Source organism: Chamaea fasciata, unplaced genomic scaffold, assembly GCF_029207755.1.
Source record: "Chamaea fasciata isolate MVZ Bird 193981 ecotype frontalis unplaced genomic scaffold, bChaFas1.0.hap1 SCAF_807, whole genome shotgun sequence".
NCBI classification, from domain to species: Eukaryota; Metazoa; Chordata; class Aves; order Passeriformes; family Sylviidae; genus Chamaea; species Chamaea fasciata.
The window spans coordinates 11,962-19,781 of record NW_027094892.1 but is presented as its reverse complement, the minus strand read 5'-3'; the positions used below and the strand labels follow the sequence as shown (position 1 = coordinate 19,781).

The window sequence follows — 7,820 nt, the reverse complement described above, 5'->3', positions numbered from 1 at the left end:
TCATCAAGGCTACAGGAACAACAACAGCTCTGAAAATAAGAGCCTAGGAAAGCCTCTCCAAGAAATGCAGAACTCAGATAGGAGACACATAGCACGGTGATGGACACTTAACCAATTAAGTGCCCTGAAAGATGCGTGCGTGCGTTCCTGCCTTCCTGCCTGCCTGCGTGATGGAGAAATAACTTAGCCGACTGAGAGAGACACCTGTACCCATGAAGAGTAGTGCTAGAAACTGGAACTGTAGCTTTATGTACACAAGAAAGTAGCTGCTGTTAGAAGCATATTGTTTCCTTCATTTCAGCAGCCCATTTTCCCCCTGTATCCCTGTGGCTACCTGCTCCCACTGCAGAACAGAAGCAGCACCCAGCCAGCAGCTCCTCAGTCCTGGCAGGTCAGCGGCACTTCCAGGAGCACACCAGACTGGCAGCAAACTGCCCAAAGGGCACTCAGCCCTAGACCCTATTCAAACCCTCCAAAGTAACTTGGCCAGGGGGCAGGGTCAGCACCAAAGACACAGACACCAACCTCAGGAGCTCAGGGTCTTTGGCGACAGCTCAGAGCAGCCAAGAACCTCCCAAGGAGAAGCTCAGCAATGCTCCCCAGCACTGCTACCCAAGGTGACCTACAGGGCCTGAGATCCAGCACCAGGGACCCTGAGCCTCACCCCCAGCAGCTGGGAATCCCCTGTCACAACCCAGCCCTGGAGAGCCCCCCCAGAACTGGCAATTCCCGCGGGTGCGTCCGCCCGCAGGCCAAGAGGCTCCGGCTGTGCCGGGACAGGGCCCAGGTCGGGCAAATGCTGCAATAAACAGGCGCACACAACTCCCACAGCGGGAACAGCTGGGCTCAGCCTCCTCCGGCGTCGCCCCAAAGCCTGGCCAGGGCTTCAGGAGCAATGCAGGAGCTGCCTTTGGCCCCGCTCCTCCCAACAAGGCCACAGGACTCATCTCAGGGCCCTGTCCGGCCTCTGAACACAGAAAGGTCAAGCCATGTTTCACTAATGAGCACGGACCTAGCCCAGAACACTAATGATCCTGGCTACCGCACTGCCGACAGGATACAAACACAACATCTGGGTTGAAGGCTCACCCAGAGGTCAGCTTTGCCTCAAGACTCTGCTTCAGGCCTCAGGCCTTCAGGAAGTCCCAAGGTGCTTGAACCTCTGCGCAAAGCCTGCTCCCATCTCCTGTGGAACCTCACAGATCAGGCAGCACTTCCTCGGCCCACTCCTGAGGCTATTTAGCCTGCCAGCAAAGAGCAGGGGCTGACCTGGGAATGACAGAAGGCAGGGAGGGGAAAGGACCCTTTTGCTTCCATCCAGAAAGCCAAAGGCCGTCAAAAAAACCCTCTGGTGAACACCTGAGCAGCACCAGGAGATGAAAGGCCTGGCACTCCTGACTCCCAGAGCTCCCAGCGCTGCCTTGCCCCTCACCTTCAGCCCTCGTCTTGGACAGCAAGGCAATCCCAGGGACAGAATTCCAGGCTCCTGCTGCTCCTGGACGGAGGCACCCAACAGCTCTGTGCTGGCTGAACATGGCAGCAAAATCAGGATGCTGCTCTTCCTTGGGCAAAACTCCAGCCACTAAAAAGCTGGAATGCAGGACAACCCTGCCTCTCCACCAGGGCACTTGGATCCAGCCCTACTGACACATGGACATTTGAGACAGGAATCCATAACCCTCCGTGAAATCACATCACAGCCTCCAGGTGTTTTCCTGTTCGTGTCCTCACTTACCTGGCATAGGCTTCTTCCAAGGCTTTGCAGACACTTTGCCTCTAGCCAAAAAGATTAACATCGCCTTCTTTCCAGCTTTCAAGAAGTCACAGCAAGTCATCCTGGTCCCATGTTCCACATCAGATTCTCCTGTAAAAAGAAAGATATTTTTTCTGTTCAGATCATTTCTCAAGCTGTCAAGAAAAGCAGGATCCCACATGCACTCCCAGAAATTCTCTCAACACCATTTGCTGCTTCTCTCTCTGGCAGGGCACCAACAAGTCCTGGGACACTTCTTGTTCCCTGCTGGCCAGTGACCTTGAGCGATAAAAGAAGGCACCAGTATTGCTGCTAATTTTACAGCCACAGGCTTTGAACTTTCCACAAGTTAAAAGCAGAAGCAGACACTCCTCATCGGGCTCGAGTTCTCGCTTCCTGGCCCAGGAGACGCGCGGCCGCAGCTGCTCGAGCTTCTCTACCACTGCAGAGCGCGCCGAACACGGCAGGCGCACGGCAGGTGACGAACAAGCGACTTCTCCAATCCCGGCCCCGGAGAGGCGTGGCCGCCGCTCCTCGAGCTCCTCCGCCTCTGCACAGCGCTGCACGCACGGCAGGAGCACCGGAAGTGACGAAACAGCGAGGCCACGCTTCCCGGCCCGGGAGACGCGTGTCTGCCGCTCCTCGAGGATCTCAGCCGCCGCAAAGCACGCCGAGCAGGTAAGCGCACTGCAGATAATGAATAAGTGAAATCTTGCTTCCCAGCCCCGAAAATGCACTTTCGGTGCTGGAGGAGCTTCTCTGCTTGTGGGCAGCACGGAAACCGCGCCCAGCCGCTGTTCGCAGCCAGCCTGCAGCATACCGCCGGAGAGTGCACTAGGCGCGGCCAAACGGCGTTTGCTCGCTTCCCAGGCTAGGAGAAGCACTTGCCGTGCTGCAAACAGCTTCTCTGCCTGTAGAGAGCTCGGACACAGCGTTTGACGCTGTTCCAAGCCTGCCTGCGAGCGAACCGCCGGAGAGTGCACTCGGCGCGGCCAAACGGCGTTTGCTCGCTTCCCAGGCTAGGAGAAGCACTTGCCGTGCTGCAAACAGCTTCTCTGCCTGTGGAGAGCTCGGAAACAGCGTTTAACGCTGTTCCAAGCCTGCCTGCGAGCGAGGCGCCGGAGAGTGCACTAGGCGCGGCCAAACGGCGTTTGCTCGCTTCCCAGGCTAGGAGAAGCACTTGCCGTGCTGCAAACAGCTTCTCTGCCTGTAGAGAGCTCGGACACAGCGTTTGACGCTGTTCCAAGCCTGCCTGCGAGCGAACCGCCGGAGAGTGCACTAGACGCGGCCAAACGGCGTTTGCTCGCTTCCCAGGCTAGGAGAAGCACTTGCCGTGCTGCAAACAGCTTCTCTGCCTGTGGAGAGCTCGGAAACAGCGTTTAACGCTGTTCCAAGCCTGCCTGCGAGCGAGGCGCCGGAGAGTGCACTAGGCGCGGCCAAACGGCGTTTGCTCGCTTCCCAGGCTAGGAGAAGCACTTGCCGTGCTGCAAACAGCTTCTCTGCCTGTGGAGAGCTCGGAAACAGCGTTTAACGCTGTTCCAAGCCTGCCTGCGAGCCAAGCGCCGGAGAGTGCACTAGGCGCGGCCAAACGGCGTTTGCTCGCTTCCCAGGCTAGGAGAAGCACTTGCCGTGCTGCAAACAGCCTCTCTGCCTGTGGAGAGCTCGGAAACAGCGTTTAACGCTGTTCCAAGCCAGCCTGCGAGCGAAGCGCCGGAGAGTGCACTAGGCGCGGCCAAACGGCGTTTGCTCGCTTCCCAGGCTAGGAGAAGCACTTGCCGTGCTGCAAACAGCTTCTCTGCCTGTGGAGAGCTCGGAAACAGCGTTTAACGCTGTTCCAAGCCTGCCTGCGAGCGAAGCGCCGGAGAGTGCACTAGGCGCGGCCAAACGGCGTTTGCTCGCTTCCCAGGCTAGGAGAAGCACTTGCCGTGCTGCAAACAGCCTCTCTGCCTGTGGAGAGCTCGGAAATAGCGTTTAACGCTGTTCCAAGCCTCCCTGCGAGCGAAGCGCCGGAGAGTGCACTAGGCGCGGCCAAACGGCGTTTGCTCGCTTCCCAGGCTAGGAGAAGCACTTGCCGTGCTGTAAACAGCTTCTCTGCCTGTGGAGAACTCGGAAACAGCGTTTGACGCTGTTCCAAGCCGGCCTGCGAGCGAACCGCCGGAGAGTGCACTCGGCGCGTCCAAACGGCGTTTGCTCGCTTCCCAGGCTAGGAGAAGCACTTGCCGTGCTGCAAACAGCTTCTCTGCCTGTGGAGAGCTCGGAAACAGCGTTTAACGCTGTTCCGAGCCTGCCTGCGAGCGAGGCGCCGGAGAGTGCACTAGGCGCGGCCAAACGGCGTTTGCTCGCTTCCCAGGCTAGGAGAAGCACTTGCCGTGCTGCAAACAGCTTCTCTGCCTGTGGAGAGCTCGGAAACAGCGTTTAACGCTGTTCCAAGCCTGCCTGCGAGGGAAGCGCCGGAGAGTGCACTAGGCGCGGCCAAACGGCGTTTGCTCGCTTCCCAGGCTAGGAGAAGCACTTACCGTGCTGCAAACAGCCTCTCTGCTTGTGGAGAGCTCGGAAACAGCGTTTAACGCTGTTCCAAGCCTGCCTGCGAGCGAAGCACCGGAGAGTGCACTAGGCGCGGCCAAACGGCGTTTGCTCGCTTCCCAGGCTAGGAGAAGCACTTGCCGTGCTGCAAACAGCTTCTCTGCCTGTAGAGAGCTCGGACACAGCGTTTGACGCTGTTCCAAGCCTGCCTGCGAGCGAACCGCCGGAGAGTGCACTAGACGCAGCCAAACGGCGTTTGCTCGCTTCCCAGGCTAGGAGAAGCACTTGCCGTGCTGCAAACAGCTTCTCTGCCTGTGGAGAGCTCGGAAACAGCGTTTAACGCTGTTCCAAGCCTGCCTGCGAGCGAGGCGCCGGAGAGTGCACTCGGCGCGGCCAAACGGCGTTTGCTCGCTTCCCAGGCTAGGAGAAGCACTTGCCGTGCTGCAAACAGCTTCTCTGCCTGTGGAGAGCTCGGAAACAGCGTTTAACGCTGTTCCAAGCCTGCCTGCGAGCGAAGCGCCGGAGAGTGCACTCGGCGCGGCCAAACGGCGTTTGCTCGCTTCCCAGGCTAGGAGAAGCACTTGCCGTGCTGCAAACAGCCTCTCTGCCTGTGGAGAGCTCGGAAACAGCGTTTAACGCTGTTCCAAGCCAGCCTGCGAGCGAAGCGCCGGAGAGTGCACTAGGCGTGGCCAAACGGCGTTTGCTCGCTTCCCAGGCTAGGAGAAGCACTTGCCGTGATGCAAACAGCTTCTCTGCCTGTGGAGAGCTCGGAAACAGCGTTTAACGCTGTTCCAAGCCTGCCTGCGAGCGAAGCGCCGGAGAGTGCACTAGGCGCGGCCAAACGGCGTTTGCTCGCTTCCCAAGCTAGGAGAAGCACTTGCCGTGCTGCAAACAGCCTCTCTGCCTGTGGAGAGCTCGGAAATAGCGTTTAACGCTGTTCCAAGCCTCCCTGCGAGCGAAGCGCCGGAGAGTGCACTAGGCGCGGCCAAACGGCGTTTGCTCGCTTCCCAGGCTAGGAGAAGCACTTGCCGTGCTGTAAACAGCTTCTCTGCCTGTGGAGAGCTCGGAAACAGCGTTTGACGCTGTTCCAGGCCGGCCTGCGAGCGAAGCGCCGGAGAGTGCACTCGGCGCGGCCAAACGGCGTTTGCTCGCTTCCCAGGCTAGGAGAAGCACTTGCCGTGCTGCAAACAGCTTCTCTGCCTGTGGAGAGCTCGGAAACAGCGTTTGACGCTGTTCCAAGCCTGCCTGCGAGCGAAGCGCCGGAGAGTGCACTCGGCGCGGCCAAACGGCGTTTGCTCGCTTCCCAGGCTAGGAGAAGCACTTGCCGTGCTGCAAACAGCTTCTCTGCCTGTGGAGAGCTCGGAAACAGCGTTTGACGCTGTTCCAAGCCGGCCTGCGAGCGAACCGCCGGAGAGTGCACTCGGCGCGGCCAAACGGCGTTTGCTCGCTTCCCAGGCTAGGAGAAGCACTTGCCGTGCTGCAAACAGCTTCTCTGCCTGTGGCGAGCTCGGAAACAGCGTTTGACGCTGTTCCAACCCTGCCTGCGAGCGAACGGCCGGAGAGTGCACTCGGCGCGGCCAAACGGCGTTTGCTCGCTTCCCAGGCTAGGAGAAGCACTTGCCGTGCTTCTCTGCCTGTGGAGAGCTCGGAAACAGCGTTTGACGCTGTTCCAAGCCTGCCTGCGAGCGAACCGCCGGAGAGTGCACTCGGCGCGGCCAAACGGCGTTTGCTCGCTTCCCAGGCTAGGAGAAGCACTTGCCGTGCTGCAAACAGCTTCTCTGCCTGTGGAGAGCTCGGAAACAGCGTTTAACGCTGTTCCAAGCCTGCCTGCGAGCGAGGCGCCGGAGAGTGCACTAGGCGCGGCCAAACGGCGTTTGCTCGCTTCCCAGGCTAGGAGAAGCACTTGCCGTGCTGCAAACAGCTTCTCTGCCTGTAGAGAGCTCGGACACAGCGTTTGACGCTGTTCCAAGCCTGCCTGCGAGCGAACCGCCGGAGAGTGCACTAGACGCGGCCAAACGGCGTTTGCTCGCTTCCCAGGCTAGGAGAAGCACTTGCCGTGCTGCAAACAGCTTCTCTGCCTGCGGAGAGCTCGGAAACAGCGTTTAACGCTGTTCCAAGCCTGCCTGCGAGCGAGGCGCCGGAGAGTGCACTAGGCGCGGCCAAACGGCGTTTGCTCGCTTCCCAGGCTAGGAGAAGCACTTGCCGTGCTGCAAACAGCTTCTCTGCCTGTGGAGAGCTCGGAAACAGCGTTTAACGCTGTTCCAAGCCTGCCTGCGAGCCAAGCGCCGGAGAGTGCACTAGGCGCGGCCAAACGGCGTTTGCTCGCTTCCCAGGCTAGGAGAAGCACTTGCCGTGCTGCAAACAGCCTCTCTGCCTGTGGAGAGCTCGGAAACAGCGTTTAACGCTGTTCCAAGCCAGCCTGCGAGCGAAGCGCCGGAGAGTGCACTAGGCGCGGCCAAACGGCGTTTGCTCGCTTCCCAGGCTAGGAGAAGCACTTGCCGTGCTGCAAACAGCTTCTCTGCCTGTGGAGAGCTCGGAAACAGCGTTTAACGCTGTTCCAAGCCTGCCTGCGAGCGAAGCGCCGGAGAGTGCACTAGGCGCGGCCAAACGGCGTTTGCTCGCTTCCCAGGCTAGGAGAAGCACTTGCCGTGCTGCAAACAGCCTCTCTGCCTGTGGAGAGCTCGGAAATAGCGTTTAACGCTGTTCCAAGCCTCCCTGCGAGCGAAGCGCCGGAGAGTGCACTAGGCGCGGCCAAACGGCGTTTGCTCGCTTCCCAGGCTAGGAGAAGCACTTGCCGTGCTGTAAACAGCTTCTCTGCCTGTGGAGAACTCGGAAACAGCGTTTGACGCTGTTCCAAGCCGGCCTGCGAGCGAACCGCCGGAGAGTGCACTCGGCGCGGCCAAACGGCGTTTTCTCGCTTCCCAGGCTAGGAGAAGCACTTGCCGTGCTGCAAACAGCTTCTCTGCCTGTGGAGAGCTCGGAAACAGCGTTTAACGCTGTTCCAAGCCTGCCTGCGAGCGAGGCGCCGGAGAGTGCACTAGGCGCGGCCAAACGGCGTTTGCTCGCTTCCCAGGCTAGGAGAAGCACTTGCCGTGCTGCAAACAGCTTCTCTGCCTGTGGAGAGCTCGGAAACAGCGTTTAACGCTGTTCCAAGCCTGCCTGCGAGGGAAGCGCCGGAGAGTGCACTAGGCGCGGCCAAACGGCGTTTGCTCGCTTCCCAGGCTAGGAGAAGCACTTGCCGTGCTGCAAACAGCCTCTCTGCCTGTGGAGAGCTCGGAAACAGCGTTTAACGCTGTTCCTAGCCTGCCTGCGAGCGAAGCACCGGAGAGTGCACTAGGCGCGGCCAAACGGCGTTTGCTCGCTTCCCAGGCTAGGAGAAGCACTTGCCGTGCTGCAAACAGCTTCTCTGCCTGTAGAGAGCTCGGACACAGCGTTTGACGCTGTTCCAAGCCTGCCTGCGAGCGAACCGCCGGAGAGTGCACTAGACGCAGCCAAACGGCGTTTGCTCGCTTCCCAGGCTAGGAGAAGCACTTGCCGTGCTGCA

At 59.7% G+C, this 7,820-nt stretch overlaps 1 long non-coding RNA gene across 1 annotated transcript; it reads right to left on the bottom strand.

Annotated features, from left to right (window-relative positions):
- Positions 1-989: 989 nt before the first annotated feature.
- LOC136305940 (uncharacterized) lies at positions 990-2,185 on the bottom strand. The gene is made up of 3 exons (XR_010725465.1): positions 1,960-2,185; positions 1,736-1,864; positions 990-1,269 (listed from the first exon to the last, which is right to left on the bottom strand). It is a non-coding gene; the product is annotated as an uncharacterized lncRNA (long non-coding RNA).
- Positions 2,186-7,820: the final 5,635 nt, after the last annotated feature.